General features: G+C 37.8%; 1 protein-coding gene across 2 annotated transcripts in view; it reads left to right on the forward strand.

Moving 5' to 3' along the window:
- The window catches only part of LOC121420212 (zinc finger protein 511-like), a 30,689-nt gene extending 24,807 nt beyond the window's left edge, over positions 1-5,882 (forward strand). The window contains exon 7 of one of the 2 annotated variants that reach the window (XM_041614769.1): positions 3,581-5,882. The gene's annotated coding sequence lies outside the window, so the exon portion shown is untranslated. The remainder of the gene's footprint in view (positions 1-3,580) is intronic. The other variant, XM_041614768.1, reaches the window with a different exon arrangement.
- The last annotated feature ends 11,856 nt before the right edge of the window (positions 5,883-17,738 follow it).

A 17,738-nucleotide genomic window follows, 5' to 3' on the forward strand; every position in this document is an offset into this window, starting at 1 on the left:
GTTTTCCATTTCGTCTAAAATCCATGGTAGATTAAAAAAATTCATCAAGTGGGTGCTATTACAAACTCATGAATCAATATGATAACTTATCCCATAAGTGTAGGCACCAAAATATTTCTCGCAGGTTGGTATTGTTTGAATAATGTCTCCACTTTTAAGTAACAGTAGTCATTTTGGAACCCATTTTTTAAAAGCCCACTTGGATTTCAAGGCAAAATGGATAACTGCATAGTCATTGTAGCCAGTCCTTAATATGTATTTTTAATTTCAACTCTTGAAATACTAGTGTAGACACCAAAATAATATCCCCAGGTGTATGTTTAATGTTCTACATGTATATCCACTTTTAAAGTAATAGCAGTCATTTAAGCAATCTTGGATTTTTTATAAACTTGACATCCGACTGTTCTTTCTACTTGAAACAATACTTGATCCTTTAAACTCTAGTGTAGACACCAAAATCAAATCCACAATGTGCATTTCTAATGAACTATGTCTACTTTTAAGAACCACAGTCAATTTAGACCCTGCATTTTGGAGGCCATATCGCATTTTTTGACATAGCAGACCACTGACAGCCCTTATTTACTTAACCAAATGTCTTATTTGACCCTTGAAACCATTGGTTTAGACACCAAACTGGGGACCGTTTCATAAAGGTGTAAGGTGTTTCATAAGGCTGTTCGTAAGATAAGACGACTTACGCGCTAAACCATCCCCTATGGTGTATACCATTTACCAAAAGAAAGGATCACCAGTCGTTCTTAAAGTCGTCTTAACTTACGAACAGCCTTATGAAACACCTTATCTCCCAGGCCGATATGAAATGAACTTTGTCCGCTTTAAGTATCAGCAGCCATTTTAGGATCATTTTTTGGAATTCATCTTTGATTTTTGGACATACCAGACCACTGACTGTCCTTGTAACTTATCCTTATATATTACTTAACCCAAACCAGTGGTTTAAAATTAAATATCGAAATCACATTTCCATGGACGATATGAAATCAGCTATGTCTGCTCTAATTTTAGCAGCCATTTCAGAATAAAATTTTTGAAGCCATCATGGATTTTTGGACCCACCAGACCACTCACTGTCCTTGTAACTTTTTTCCAATTTACTACTTCACCCTTAAAATCATTGAATCAAAACCAAATTGCGGATTTTTAGCACACGGCAGGCTTTTTTGATGCCATCTTATATTTTCCAGGTATTCTGGGGTCCTTATATTCACTCTACCCTGTGTCAACAAATTATTTAACTCCTAGACCATGGAGTATGAAACTAATTAGGATTGTAGGGTGGATAATGAGAGAGTCGTATTCATTAATTTTAAGTGAATGGTGGCCATCTTGGATACTATCTTGAAAATAACCACTTTCCCTGATGCAGATTTTGGTAGATTTTTAGTATATTATTCCTGAGGTCAATTAGTACTAACAACTGTTGAAAAACAATGTAAGTTCGGAAGTTCTCTAAACATCACATGTTATTTCAATAATGAATATGTGCATATGTGCGTGTGTGGGGGGGGGGGGGCTAAAATTATATTTTATGTGTTTTTTCTGGCTATCAGTAATTGGAAATTAGCCGAGAAGTACATAATTGACAATTCGAATAGAAGTACTTTAATCGTTATTGTACTCCAGAACGAGTGGCCGAATAGTGAAAGTTGTATGCCAGTCAGTTGGGGGGGGGGGGAGTAGGGGATATGGTTGGTAGGATGCTCGTCCAACTTGAAGCCTTCAGATATAGGCATTTTAGCTGTCTAGGGATGATAAAATTCCATAAAATAATCCATTGTTTAACCGGGCGCAAATTACTGATACTCCTGATTTTAGTGGGTCTCGATATAGGTGACCCCCCCCCCCCCTCAGGCAGTGGGTGAGGGTGGGGAAAATTGGAACCCTATTATTTCGTGATAGATTGGACCCAAGTGAATAAAAAAAAAAAAAAACAATTTTGGCACAAAAATCCTGCAGGAAGTGTGTCATGATATACCGTACCACACTAATATCATCATGATAAGTTATGGCGCCCTCTAGTGTTGTAGTTAGGTTTTCACTGCATAAAATCCTGAAATGGGGGTGACTTTTACATTAATTTATTAATAATAATCATATAAATTACGTGTGATGTATTCCTCTGTTATTGGACTGTACAAGAAGACATATGCACTTCATTTTGTAATCTTTTTGTTCTAATTCTAGTGCCAAAAAGTGGGAAAATTACATTTTTGGGGTAATATTTTACAATTTGGGGGCATTTTTCGCAAAATCCGCCCCCCGTATGGCAAAAGTGAAAAAATATTGACTTCACAACATCATCAAATATTCATTCTTGTACACCTCAGACAACTTAAAAATAAAATTGGCGAAGAAAAGTGAGAAATAAGGTTGAAAACAATGGATTATCCTATTGGGCTTTGTACAGACCAATATGGCGCCAAAAAGGACCCCCCACAAAGGGAAGGAGGGGTCTGAAAATTTGACCCCCATCGTTTTTGGTCTAAGGGGACCCTATTGAAGCCAAAACAACCAAAAAATCAATTTTGGCACGCTAGTCCTACGGGATGACACACCATACCCCACTATAACGGCCATTTGGTCCAATAACCATTCAATCCAATCATCACTTTGTCTAATCACCAGTTTGTCTATGACCATTTTGTCTCATAAAAAGTTGGTCTAGTATCCATTTTGTTTTTATACATTTAGCCAATTTAGCACTTAGTCGAATTTGACCGAATGGTATATGGACTAAATGACAATTTGACCAACTGGTCAATAGATGAAATGACAATTAGACCATGTAATTGGTAGACCAAATGAAATTAGACAAGTTGGTAATTGGACAAATTGGCATTAGACTAATAGGAAATAAACGGGTGAGATCATAGTCAAAACGAAGGTTTCTTACTCTCGAGTCATTCGATACTTGTATACGAGAATATGAATTGAAAAAAGTAAGTCTTAAGTCGAACCAGGCAGTCCACTGGTGCCTGCCCTATGAAGATGGTCACAGCTGCAAATTTATCCAGTCCAGAGACTATGAATTATCAGACAAGTTTAGGCCTATATTTCCTAATCTAGATTATTCACATGTTACTATTATTTCCATACCTTGCTCAACCAAGTAGAGTTAGGAAAATACTAGTACAAAGCAGGATTTCTCAATTTTCCTTGCTGACTTTATGGGGCCGGTGCATACGTGAAGCCATTTTGTTCTGTTTGGTTGGTTTTTAATTTTTTGTTTTTGTTTCACGGTTATGATTTTTGCTGCAAAATAGTGATGCCCTCTACGTTGGTTGGTCACAAACAGTACAATATGGCAGTGCACACTCACTGGGATTAAAACATTTCTGTCCAGCTGCTTTTCAATACCAATCCTCACATTTTATCATAATGGAAAATACCGGAAAGTCGTTTTGAAAAGACAAATAGACTGTTTTATGATAGAATTCCAGCTTCAAGACAGGCACAAAATTTTGACATATTTCCTTTTACAGTTTTACCCTTCACATCTTGCCAATCTCAGATGGTAATTTCTTTTGTTTTATTTGTATTTTATTTGCATAAGTGCAGTTCAAGAGGTTAAATGGAGATTAGCTGGACGATCGGAACAAGAAACTTCAGATGAAAAGAAATTTTGTGCTGATGGAAGAGGATGGATTCCTACACTCAAGCTACAGCGATCGGTAAAAGCAGGCAGCTGTAACCCATTTCCTACTGGAAGCAGATGGTCCCTGTACAAATCCTATGGGAATGACAGAATTAAGTATTTCACAGGTTAACTCATTATCTACTGGAACAAGGTTGTCTTGGTCCAAAGCTTACAGCACGTAGAGATATCAGTAGTTGATAGGTTAACCCATTGCTTACTGGAACCAGGTGGTTCCTGCTTGAAGCCTATGGAATTATGGAATTCAGTATTCAACAGGTTATACAATATCATCAAGCCTATAATGTTAAAGCAACGTACTGAATCACTTGGTGGTTGCATGGTTTAAGAGCTACACAATTGCTAGGATAGGCCTAAGAATAAGACTCAATCCATTGATGCATTAAAAAATAAATACCAGAAGTCATATATAATGATCTCAAAATCAGTTTGAAATTACCACCAAAGTTTTTGTATGTATTAATAAAAAAATATTGCCAAATATCTCTGGAAGAAAATTCGTAAGTGCGGAGTGAATTGTAAATTATAGTGCTTTGTGTTGGTTGCGCTGGTTGCGGCCTAGCGCTCGATCGTTTGCCGGCCTGCCTGGGCCAGCTACACGTACCGGTAGATGCCGACCGTGCATTGCTGCAGCAACTATGCACTTGACGAAAAATAACATGCATCTTTGCAAACAATGTGGACCAAACAAAAAAAGTTTGAGATGAACACTTCACGGGTAAAGGAGTGAGTAAAAGTCGAGAATGACTCGGTAACAACAAACATTAAACATGCACTATCTTTACATAGGCATCTGAACGCCATCATTGGGCAACACAAACCAAAACAAATGTTTGACTTTCTATTGTAGAGGGAGGTACGAAAGATTTCAAAAACAAACCGCCGAGCCGAAGACAGAAACTCTACCGGGATACTTAAATGAAATTGGTTAATTTCACCATCAGAACACAATTTCTGTCCATTTACTTCATGTCATATTATTTTTTAGGGCAAACACAATCATGTAATGCATAAAAGAAGTGAAATGATGACAAATGCATTTTTTGAGAATCTCCAAAACTATCCAGCTTCTTTAAGACCTACAAACCTTCTCATCTATCATTGGCTTTTAAAAGGCCAAAGGAGTGCCTTCTCCACCAGCAGTCAACATGGACACTCTTCTCTTTATTTTTCATGATTTTCGTGGCTGTGTTCCAAACCATCAAGCTTGGTCCAGTAGCGACATTGTTCTCACCCGCAACAGAAGCCAAGTTGGGTCTGGTAATTCTGACTGCGTTTAGGTTCCTACGTTTGAACATACATCGAAGTTCCTCCTCAACCCCTACGAAAAGTGGATTTAAATAGGCAGAGGAAAATCCAACAAGCATAACACTGAAAATTTCATCAAAATAGGATGTAAAGTAAGGAAGTTATGCCATTATTAAGTTTTGTTTGATTTCACTAAACAGTTTTATGCTTATCCTGCTTGGTATGTAAATAAGGAGATTGTCATCCACTCAATATTTCTTTTGTATTATATTTTAAAATATGCTCATTTTCTCCTCATCGTCAAGTGAAACAACGATTAATGCCTCCCTGAACATAAGGATATGATTGAGTCAAGTTTGTCCTTGCAAAAAATGAAATATTGTATAATTCAAACAAAAAACAAAAAAATAGTAAGGGACATCATCGACCGTCCCATTTGTATGTCACTGAGTTGTGCATATCACTGTTTATTGAAAAATAATTAAACCCGATTGTGACTTTCAATGATGGTGAAATCCTTTTGTCTTGGATGAATCTCTCACTTGCCCTCTTGATGGCAGATACATGTATGTCTCCCATGTGTCCACCTTTTCCTATTCATTCAGCGCAACACCTGTACACTCATCAAAGTTCAATATTAAATGTTAACCATAGGAAAGTTCAATTACACTAGCCATATTGTCTTTCACAGACTCACTTCTAGAATCCAAACGTTTGATTTCTTTTGGCTATGCTTCTCTTTGCCAATGCTCTTGCAGCGTTGTGACTCCTTATTGACCATACATCTGTCTTGTATTTTTCCATTTTTAACAGAAGTGCATTTGCCTCCCTTCTGCTGCTCCTGCTCACATGTTTTGTCAGAAATTGATAGAAGTTGCTCTTTTGCACTGATCAACTCTGAGAGTTGAGTCTCTGAACTTTCTGTTTGAACCTCAAAGAAACTTATTCAATTCATTTCCTCTTTAAAAATCAACAACATTTACAAATCAATACAATGTTCAATACATTTAAGTATACTGGGGATCATAAAAAACACAAATGATGGCTTATTAAAAGTGATCCCTTATAGTACAAGTAAACAAAGATAAAATAACTCAAATGACAACAATGTATAATACAAAATAAAGGAGGGAAAGAAAGAAGATAGAAAGGAAACATTCACTATGTGATTTCTGAATCAATCTGGTAAAGTAAATAGGAGGTGTCTTTTATATAGATGTTTGAATTGTTTTTCAGTCTTCCTATTTTAAAATGAAATGGTGATTGTTCCAAAGCATTGGACCATTAAATAAAATTGACTTTTGTACTATTGATGTGCAGTTAAGAATTGAATTGAATTGAAAATTTAATTCTTGAAAAAAGTCAGGAAATGATGCAACATCCAAAAAAAATCATGAGAGTGAGAAAAGAAATCCTCAAAGTCACAAATGGCTTTTTAGCACTTATTCCAACTATACCTATATCTGTGCCAGCCAGCATTGCTATTTTGGGATGTGATTTGTTTCTATTCCTTCCACATGTAGTTGAAGCATAACTGGAAAATCATTTTACTCTGTTGCAATTTTTGCAGATTTCTTTGACAAAGTAGCTTGTTCAAAAACCATTATTTCGTAGTAAACTTGCTCTTGGGAGCCTACCACAATCATAGCTTGCAACTCATTGGAGTACTTTCGGATAATATCTGGAACAAGCTTTGAGCCAACACCTTGAGACAACAGGACTGTTAGAAATGAAGTGTCCATCCTCAAAAGTCGTTATTTATTTATCCTCCATCAAGTTCACAGCAAAGTTCACCATGTTCTTGTTCAAGATCTGCTTAATGAGAGTTTAACTTTGCATTCTGTTCTTCACTCCTTTTCAAACGATGATACCGAGCTTTCTCAGGGTTTTTTTAGGAGATTCTCTTTTTTCTTTCAGATTGTCACCAAGTTTTTGCACATGTGTTGATATGTTGACTTCGGTTTGCAGGCTGTATGATTTTTCTTCCTCACACTACACTTATAGTGTAGACTCAAGCATAAATGTGGCTGGCAGATTGACCCACTCATTCCACTTTTCTGTGAAATACAGAAGATGACACTCCCTGCCCAAGCTTGGCAGATCTGAAAAAGCGTTATATCTAATAGCTTGTCACGATTGGTGCCGAGTGGAGTGTTGGCCTTGCGAGCTCTCCCTTGATACCTCCATAGGACATCAAAATAGTTGTCCCCTTTTTTTCCCAGCATCTTGCTCAGACTGCCCTGGTAGTGTCTGCTCGTCTTCTGGTGACATTTGTTAATTAGATCTAAGGTTAGATCAATGCTTCCAAAACACGAAGACTTGAGCCTGCGAGACAATCGGTACAGGTGGCCAGTACTATTCAGAAAAGGTCTTACTATCCATCTCCTGGTTTGCCATATTTTCCTGTCCATGAAAGTTTGCATTTCTCCTTTGTCTCCAGGATGGTCTCCAAGCTGTTCCAAATGCTTGTAAATGCTCTGATTTTTCAGTACTAATCGCATAATATCTGACACATGCTTTGAGCCATCACCTCAAGATATGTTCCAAGCTGTTCCAAATGCTTGTAAATGCTCTGATTTTTCAGTACTAATCGGATAATATCTGACACATGCTTTGAGTCATCACCTCGAGATATGAGTTCATAACACACAACATGAATATCAGAAGTGAAGCATCCATCTTCAAAAGTCCTTGTTTATCTATCCCCCATTCACGTTCACACCAAATTTCATCATGTTCTCGTTCAAGATCTGCCCACTGAGCTTTTAACTTTGCCTTCTCATCTTCATAACCTTTCTGCTCTTCACTCCTTTTCAAACGATGATACTGAGCTTTCGCAGTTTTTTTTAAGGAGATTCTCTTTTCTTTCAGATTGTCACAAAGTTTTTGCACATGTTTAATTTGTTGACTTATGTTTTCAGGTTGCATGATTTTTCATCCTTGTTTTTCAGTTGTGATGTGTTTTCTCTACATGTCTATGTCCATCCATCTAAGACGATGTACCGGACTCGCTTTTTTGACATAATGTGCTTAGCTGTGTATTTAATTTGTTGCTGAAGAGGCAAGTTTATTGGCATAGATGAGAACTAAAGGGTAAAGTAAGGCAATTATGAGCCTGTGGGAAGACGAGCCACCCCCTGTGACTCAGAAACTGTAATAAATAAAAGGTAGTTTATTTGCACCTTCAGAATCTATTTAGATCACTGGCAATGGGAACAATTTCAAGACATGAGCTAAGAATGGGTAGAACTACATGTAAGATGTTACTTGGCTAATTTACATAATTTTTGAAATTTTTAGATATTTTAGATAACCCTTGTGAAAAAGTACTGCAGTAGTACTGCAGCACTTGTACTGCAGTACTACTGTGAATGATTCACTTAGCAGCCTTCTTCGACTTAGGGGGTGTGAATTTTATGTGTTTTCCTTGAAACAGATCTGGTAATTTGATCGACTTAGGCAAAATTTGACTATGAAGATCGACTTATGCAGAGGAATAACACACGTAAGTCTGTGGAGATAAATTGGAACTTGTTATTTTCATTGACTTTGGCGATTATTCAACATATGTGACTTCGACTTACGTGGAGTTGACTGTATTACATTTTTATTCATGTAAGAACCCTTTTACTATGAAAAAATCCTCATTTGTAAAGAATCTCGTTTTATTCGTCTCCCTTGAGCTCCAGTTCGTCGAGGTCTGATTCATTGGTGTCTAGTACGTTAGAATCCGATTCCTTGTGGTCCAATTATTTGTGGTCCAATTCCTAGTGGTCCGATTCCTTCGAGCCCGATTCCTTGCCAGGGTCTGTTTTTTGGGCCTCTAGTGCAGCAGACCTCTTTTTAGCGAGCTTCACCTCATTACTCACTTTGTTTCGCATCACTGTGCGAACGTCTACAACAGACCTCCCAAACTTGGACATCACATGGCCTGTAAAAGGAAAAATAAATAAAATTAAAACTTAATAGTAATTGTGATAAAGCTACAAATTCAATGATATAAAATAAATAAGTTAATAGTATGTGCAAACAATAATAGAAAAAGCCATCAGGAAGACATTGTAAGGCCTTGAAGGATTTTTAAAGTCGGACACAGTCCAAGACAACCTGTTAGTGGGCTTTTGCCAGAGAACGCAGGGTGTAGGATTAGCGGTTCGTGTGCAAAAATCCGCAAATTCCTTCAGTTCCTCCACAGTCTGCGTTGTTGAGCCAAAATACTCCACATAAATTGCCAAGATCTATACGTCCGCGTTGATAACAAAGCGAGAGTTGGGTCCTTGGCTGTGATTAGTGATCCGTAGAAGCAACCAGCGCACTTGTCGTGAGATATACATTTCGCTCGTCCACCTGCGTGTGTAGTGTGTTCGCTGTACTGTACCATCGCATGGCATTGCATAGACATGGTTCTGTGCTCTGTATGTGCTACGTTCTCGGTCAATTAGCGAAACAAAAAATTTATCGAGGAACGCAGACCTCAGCCCACCCCTTTCACCCCACGTCATTGATTCCCCGTGCGTCGCTGAGCGAAAGCAGCTTGTTGCTTTCCCAGTGCTCATTACTATAAGCAGTATATCACTATTACTTTAAGTTTCCCCACTTGTGCAGGTGTGAAAGAAATTATATCAAAATGCAAGTTAGCGCTGGCTGGAAAATAAGTTTTATCAAAAAGCAATGCAAAGTTCATTAAAAAGAAAAGCCTATGGCCCAGATTTTTTACAAATGTTAAGAGTACATCACATTTACGTTTGGCTGATCATGTTTTGGACATTCAGATCTTTTAGAAGAACCCCCCCCCCCCCAAAAAAAAATGAAAAAACTTTTAAGACATTACTTTTCAAAATATTGATGAAATCCTTATCCTGCTCTCTCTACCTGATAACAACTAAAACTTGTGATATATAGGCCTAACTGAAAATTATGTGGATTCTCCTTTGGATAGCTGAACTGCTCAGTCTGTCCTGAATTACTGATTTTTTTTGTGTGTGTATTTTTTATTATTTTTTATTTTATTTTTATTTTATTTTTGATGCATAGTTAATGGAGATATGGTCTTTTGTGAATCCTATATTCCAGCAGAATTGATATTAAGACTGACTGTCAAATGTATTTCATGACTATTTTGTTTGGTTGATGTCTATGCAAATTTCCCCTTGAAAATAAGATAATACCCCAAACATATATTATCCCAACAGCTATGCACAGTTTCAGCAAAGAAAATGTCCAAAACTTCTTACTTATTATGGCTTGGACCTTCTCACTGTCCAAAGGAGGTTTCGCCTGTCCAGCTGTGTTCTTGCCTCCGGTGAGAGAGGAGGTCACAAGTGTCTTCCTCCCAAACATTCCAAGCATTAAATCACACGTATATTTGCGATAATCGCTGCTGTTGCAATACTGCAACAGTGATTTGGCTATGGTCACTGTGGGAGTCAGATATATATGGGTCTGTAAAGATAAACAAACATGAAAAGATAACAAGAATGATTATCTCTTTTCTGTTACACAAAAGAAAAAAAAGAAAAATAGAAATCCACTTACTACACAACAAACTTTCAGGGTTTTGCAAATCCACTAGCCTGCTCTTTGGGGCAAGCAAAATCAGTGGCGGGAAAGTTTACATTCATTACAATTGTCTAAAAGGGCAAGTGAAAATTTCAGCAAAAATGTTGACTCTTTGTTAATGCAACTTAGTAAGACATGTGATTCTGGTGAAAGATCAACCAAATTCATGGTTCACTTGCCTAAACAGACAAGTAAGAAATGGCTGAGCCCCCTGTCAAAAAACATTGTTCAGAATACATGTAGCTAAATCTAAAAAAAAAAAAATGTTTATATTGTTATGATTGACGGAAAATATTCTTTTTATTGATTGAAAAAAAAAATTTTCAATAAAGATAAAATATAGAATGATTTTTTCTTCTTGGGACATATAAAAAAGGCCGCTCATGAATTGATAACATATATTATAGTGGATTCATGTCTTAAAGGCTTTGTGCTTCATTTAACATAAAATAAGAAAATGAATGCAGAGTTGATGTTCTGATTGATACCGTAGGCGTTTCAGCATGTACAAATCCTGATACAACTGTGGTATCAACTGATGGTAGCTGGGAAGTGGACGAAAGTGGATGGCTGGACATGGACAGTAATGGATGGCCAGAAGTGGGCGGCTATGGATGGCTGGAAGTGGACGGTAGTGGATGGCCGGAAGTGGATGGTAGTGGATGGCCAAAAGTGGACGGTTGCTGGAAAGGTGTGGATGGACTTTTCATGACAGCAGTTGTTTCAAACATAATATCTGTCAATTCAGGTAGATCGCTTGAATCGGAGTCATCGTCCACATCAACAACTGTATAGTGTCATCATATCTGCTGAACAGATATATTCTCGTTTTGCATCCATACAACACATGTAGATCTTTTAAACAGATTGCTTGCGACACCTCATGCTCTTGAAAATTGCGAAGCGTGAAGAGCATGTTCCTTGCTTGTGATCCTTTACTTGATGATCCATTCAGGAAAAATTGAGCTATGCTGACCTGCATGATGTCATCATAGGTAGCATTTTTTTGTATTTTGACGGCATCTACTCCACCTTGTGCAGATTTTCTTTGATGATAAGATCTGATTTTTACATCGTAGTCTTTCCATCCTATGTTTAGCTTGACCACTGCATTTTCTGGGTGCGAGGTCTCTTCCTGCTGGCTTCCCTTATCTTCTCCAAGAGATTTCTCTTCTTAGTCATGTTTGGCTCCTTCGTCTTTTCTTCTGAATCTATTGGTTCCATCTTCAGTTTTAGTGTAGACTCAAGCATAAATGTGGCTGGCAGATCGACCCACTCATTCCACTTTTCTGTGAAATACAGAAGATGACATTCCCTGCTCGAGCTTGGCAGATCTGAAAAAAGCATTATGCCTATATCTACTAGCTTGTCACTATTGGTGCAGAATGGAGCGTTGGCCTCGCGAACTCTCCCTTGATACCTCCATAGGACATCAAAATAGTTGTCCCCCTTTTTTCCCAGCATCTTGCTCAGACTGCCCTGGTAGTGTCTGCTTGTCTTCTGGTGACATTTGTTAATTAGATCTAAGGTTAGATCAATGCTTCCAAAACACAAAGACTTGAGCCTGCGAGACAATCGGTACAGGTGGCCAGTACTATTCAGAAAAGGTCTTACTATCCATCTCCTGATTTGCCATATTGTCCTGTCCATGAAAGTTTGCATTTCTCCTTTGTCTCCAGGATCGTCTCCAAGCTGTTCCTAATGCTTGTAAATGCTCTGATTTTTCAGTACTAATCGCATAATATCTGACACATGCTATGAGCCATCACCTCAAGATATGAGTTCATAACACACAACATGAATATCAGAAGTGAAGCATCCATCTTCAAAAGTCCTTGTTTATCTATCCCCCATTCACGTTCACACCAAATTTCATCATGTTCTCGTTCAAGATCTGCCCACTGAGCTTTTAACTTTGCCTTCTCATCTTCATAACCTTTCTGCTCTTCACTCCTATTCAAACGATGATACTGAGCTTTCACAGTTTTTTTTAGGAGATTCTCTTTTCTTTCAGATTGTCACAAAGTTTTTGCACATGTTTAATTTGTTGACTTATGTTTTCAGGTTGCATGATTTTTCATCCTTGTTTTTCAGTTGTGATGTGTTTTCTCTACATGTCTATGTCCATCCATCTAAGACGATGTGCCGGACTCGCTTTTTTGACATAATGTGCTTAGCTGTGTATTTAATTTGCTGCTGAAGAGGCAAGTTAATTGGCATAGATGAGAACTAAAGGGTAAAGTAAGGCAATTATGAGCCTGTGGGAAGACGAGCCACCCCCTGTGACTCAGAAACTAATAAATAAAAGGTAGTTTATTTGCACCTTCAGAATCTATTTAGATCACTGGCAATGGGAACAATTTCAAGACATGAGCTAAGAATGGGTAGAACTTAGATGTTACTTGGCTAATTTACATAATTTTTGAAATTTTTAGATATTTTAGATAACCCTTGTGAAAAAGTACTGCAGTACTTCTGTGAATGATTCACTTTGCAGCCTTCTTCGACTTAGGCGGTGTGAATTTTATGTGTTTTCCTTGAAACAGATCTGGTAATTTGATCGACTTAGGCAAAATTTGACTAGTGAAGATCGACTTATGCAGAGGAATAACACACGTAAGTCTGTGGAGATAAATTGGGACTTGTTATTTTCATTGACTTTGGCGATTATTCAGCATATGTGACTTTGACTTACGCGGAGTTGACTGTATTACATTTTTATTCATGTAAGAACCCTTTTACTATGAAAAAAATCCTCATTTGTAAAGAATCTTGTTTTATTCGTCTCCCTTGAGCTCCGGTTCTTCAAGGTCTGATTCATCGGTGTCTAGTACGTTAGGGTCCGATTCCTTGTGGTCCAATTATTTGTGGTCCAATTCCTTTGTGGTCCAATTCCTTGGGGTCCGATTTCTTTGGGTCCGATTCCTCCGAGCCCGATTCCTTGCCAGGGTCTGTTTTTTGGGCCTCTAGTGCAGCAGACCTCTTTTTAGCGAGCTTCACCTCATTACTCACTTTGTTTCGCATCACTGTGCGAACGTCTACAACAGACCTCCCAAACTTGGACATCACAAGGCCTGTAAAAGAAAAGAAAAAAATTAAAAATTAATAGTAACTGTTATAAAGCTACAAATTCAATGATATAAAATAAATAAGTTAATAGTACGTGCAAACAATAATAGAAAAAGGCATCAGGAAGACATTGTAAGGCCTTGAAGGATTTTTAAAGTCGGACACAGTCCAAGACAACCTGTTAGTGGGCTTTTGCAAAAGAAAACTGGGTGTAGGATTAGCGGTTCGTGTGCAAAAATCCGCAAATTCCTTCAGTTCCTCCACAGTCTGCGTTGTTGAGCCAAAATACTCCACATAAATTGCCGAGATCTATACGTCCGCGTTGATAACAAAGCGAGAGTTGGGTCCTTGGCTGTGATTAGTGATCCGTAGAAGCAACCAGCGCACTTGTCGTGAGATATACATTTCGCTCGTCCACCTGCGTGTGTAGTGTGCTCGCTGTACTGTACCATCGCATGGCATTGCATAGACATGGTTCTGTGCTCTGTATGTGCTACGTTCTTGGTCAATTAGCGAAACAAAAAATTTATCGAGGAACGCAGACCTCAGCCCACCCCCTTTCACCCATCACCCCACGTCATTGATTCCCCGTGCGTCGCTGAGCGAAAGCAGCTTGTTGCTTTCCCAGTGCTCATTACTATAAGCAATATATCACTATTACTTTAAGTTTCCCCACTTGTGCAGGTGTGAAAGAAATTATATCAAAATGCAAGTTAGCGCTGGCTTGAAAATAAGTTTTATCAAAAAGCAATGCCAAGTTCATTAAAAAGAAAAGCCTATGGCCCAGATTTTTTACAAATGTTAAGAGCACATCACATTTACGTTTGGCTGATCATGTTTTGGACATTCAGATCTTTTAGAAGAACCCCCCCCAAAAAAAAAATAAAAAACTTTTAAGACATTACTTTTCAAAATATCGATGAAATCCTTATCCTGCTCTCTCTACCTGATAACAACTAAAACTTGTGATATATACATTAACTGAAAATTATGTGGATTCTCCTTTGGATAGCTGAACTGCTCAGTCTGTCCTGAATTACTGATTTTTTTTGTGTGTGTATTTTTTATTATTATTATTTTTTATTTTATTTTTTATTTTTTTTGATGCATAGTCAATGGAGATATGGTCTTTTGTGAATCATATATTCCAGCAGAATTGCTATTTAGACTGAATGTCAAATGTATTTCATGACTATTTTGTTTGGTTGATGTCTATGCAAAATTCCCCTTGAAAATAAGATAATACCCCAAACATATATTATCCCAACAGCTATGCACAGTTTCAGCAAAGAAAATGTCCAAAACTTCTTACTTATTATGGCTTGGACCTTCTTACTGTCCAAAGGAGGTTTCGCCTGTCCAGCTGTGTTCTTGCCTCCGGTGAGAGAGGAGTTCACAAGTGTCTTCCTCCCAAACATTCCAAGCATTAAATCACACGTATATTTGCGATAATCGCTGCTGTTGCAATTCTGCAACAGTGATTTGGCTATGGTCACTGTGGGAGTCAGATATATATGGGTCTGTAAAGATAAACAAACATGAAAAGATAACAAGAATGATTATCTCTTTTCTGTTACACAAAAGAAAAACAAAAGAAATCCACTTACTACACAACAAACTTTCAGGGTTTGCTAATCCACTAGCCTGCTCTTTGGGGCAAGCAAAATTAGTGGCGGGAAAGTTTACATTCATTACAATAGTCTATTAAAGGGCAAGTGAAAATTTCAGCAAAAATGTTGACTCTTTGTCAATGCAACTTAGTAAGACATGTGATTCTGGCGAAAGATCAACCAAACTCATGGTTCACTTGCCTAAATAGACAAGTAAGAAATGGCTGAGCCCCCTGTCAAAAAACATTGTTCAGAATACATGTAGCTAAGTCTAAAAAAAAAAAATGTTTATATTGTTATGATTGACGGAAAATATTATTCTTTTTATTGATTGAAAAAAAAATGTTTTCAATAAAAGATAAAATATAGAATGATTTTTTCTTCTTGGGACATATAAAAAAGGCTGCTCATGAATTGATAACATATATTATAGTGGATTCATGTCTAAAAGGCTTTGTGCTTCATTTAACATAAAATAAGTAAATGAATGCAGAGTTGATGTTCTGATTGATACCGTAGGCGTTTCAGCATTTACAAATCCTGATACAACTGTGGTAACAACTGATGGTAGCTGGAAAGTGGATGGCCGGACATGGACAGTAATGGATGGCCAGAAGTGGACGGTAGTGGATGGCCGGAAGTGGATGGTAATGGCTGGCCAAAAGTGGAGGGTTGCTGGAAAGGTGTAGATGGACTTTTCATGACAGCAGTTGTTTCAGACATAATATCTGTCAATCCTGGATCAGGTAGATCGCTTGAATTGGAGTCATCGTCCACATCAACGACTGTAGTCTCCTTTTTAGTGTCATATCTGCTGAACAGATATATTCTCGTTTTGCATCCATACAACACATATAGATCTTTTAAACAGATTGCTTGCGACACCTCATGCTCTTGAAAATTGCGAAGCATGAAGAGCATGTTCCTTGCTTGTGATCCTTTACTTGATGATCCATTCGGGAAAAATTGAGCTATGCTGACCTGCCAGGGTCTGTTTTTTGGGCCTCTAGTGCAGCAGACCTCTTTTTAGCGAGCTTCACCTCATTCCTCACTTTGTTTCGCATCACTGTGCGAATGTCTACAACAGACCTCCCAAAATTGGACATCACATGGCCTGTAAAAGAAAAAAATAAATAAAATAAAAAATTAATAGTAATTGTGATAAAGCTACAAATTCAATGATATAAAATAAATAAGTTAATAGTATGTGCAAACAATAATAGAAAAAGGCATCAGGGAGACATTGTAAGGCCTTGAAGGATTTTTAAAGTCAGACACAGTCCAAGACAACCTGTTAGTGGGCTTTTGCCAGAGAACGCAGGGTGTAGGATTAGCGGTTCGTGTGCAAAAATCTGCAAATTCCTTCAGTTCCTCCACAGTCTGCGTTGTTAAGCCAAAATACTCCACATAAATTGCTGAGATCTATACGTCCGCGTTGATAACAAAGCGAGAGTTGGGTCCTTGGCTGTGATTAGTGATCCGTAGAAGCAACCAGCGCACTTGTCGTGAGATATACATTTCGCTCGTCCACCTGCGTGTGTAGTGTGCTCGCTGTACTGTACCATCGCATGGCATTGCATAGACATGGTTCTGTGCTCTGTATGTGCTACGTTCTCGGTCAATTAGCGAAACAAAAAATTTATCGAGGAACGCAGACCTCAGCCCACCCCCTTTCACCCATCACCCCACGTCATTGATTCCCCGTGCGTCGCTGAGCGAAAGCAGCTTGTTGCTTTCCCAGTGCTCATTACTATAAGCAATATATCACTATTACTTTAAGTTTCCCCACTTGTGCAGGTGTGAAAGAAATTATATCAAAATGCAAGTTAGCGCTGGCTTGAAAATAAGTTTTATCAAAAAGCAATGCCAAGTTCATTAAAAAGAAAAGCCTATGGCCCAGATTTTTTACAAATGTTAAAAGCACATCGCATTTACGTTTGGCTGATCATGTTTTGGACATTCAGATCTTTTAGAAGAACCCCCCCCCAAAAAAAAAGAAGAAAAAACTTTTAAGACATTACTTTTCAAAATATTGATGAAATCCTTATCCTGCTCTCTCTACCTGATAACAACTAAAATTTGTGATATATACATTAACTGAAAATTATGTGGATTCTCCTTTGGGTAGCTGAACTGCTCAGTCTGTCCTGAATTACTGATTTTTTGTGTGTGACTATTTTTTATTATTATTATTTTTTATTTTATTTTTTTTTTTTTTTGATGCATAGTCAATGGAGATATGGTCTTTTGTGAATCATATATTCCAGCAGAATTGCTATTTAGACTGAATGTCAAATGTATTTCATGACTATTTTGTTTGGTTGATGTCTATGCAAAATTCCCCTTGAAAATAAGATAATACCCCAAACATATATTATCCCAACAGCTATGCACAGTTTCAGCAAAGAAAATGTCCAAAACTTCTTACTTATTATGGCTTGGACCTTCTTACTGTCCAAAGGAGGTTTCGTCTGTCCAGCTGTGTTCTTGCCTCCAGCGAGAGAGGAGTTCACAAGTGTCTTCCTCCCAAACATTCCAAGCATTAAATCACATGTATATTTGCGATAATC

This window comes from Lytechinus variegatus, chromosome 8, assembly GCF_018143015.1.
Source record: "Lytechinus variegatus isolate NC3 chromosome 8, Lvar_3.0, whole genome shotgun sequence".
In the NCBI taxonomy this organism is placed as follows: domain Eukaryota; kingdom Metazoa; phylum Echinodermata; class Echinoidea; order Temnopleuroida; family Toxopneustidae; genus Lytechinus; species Lytechinus variegatus.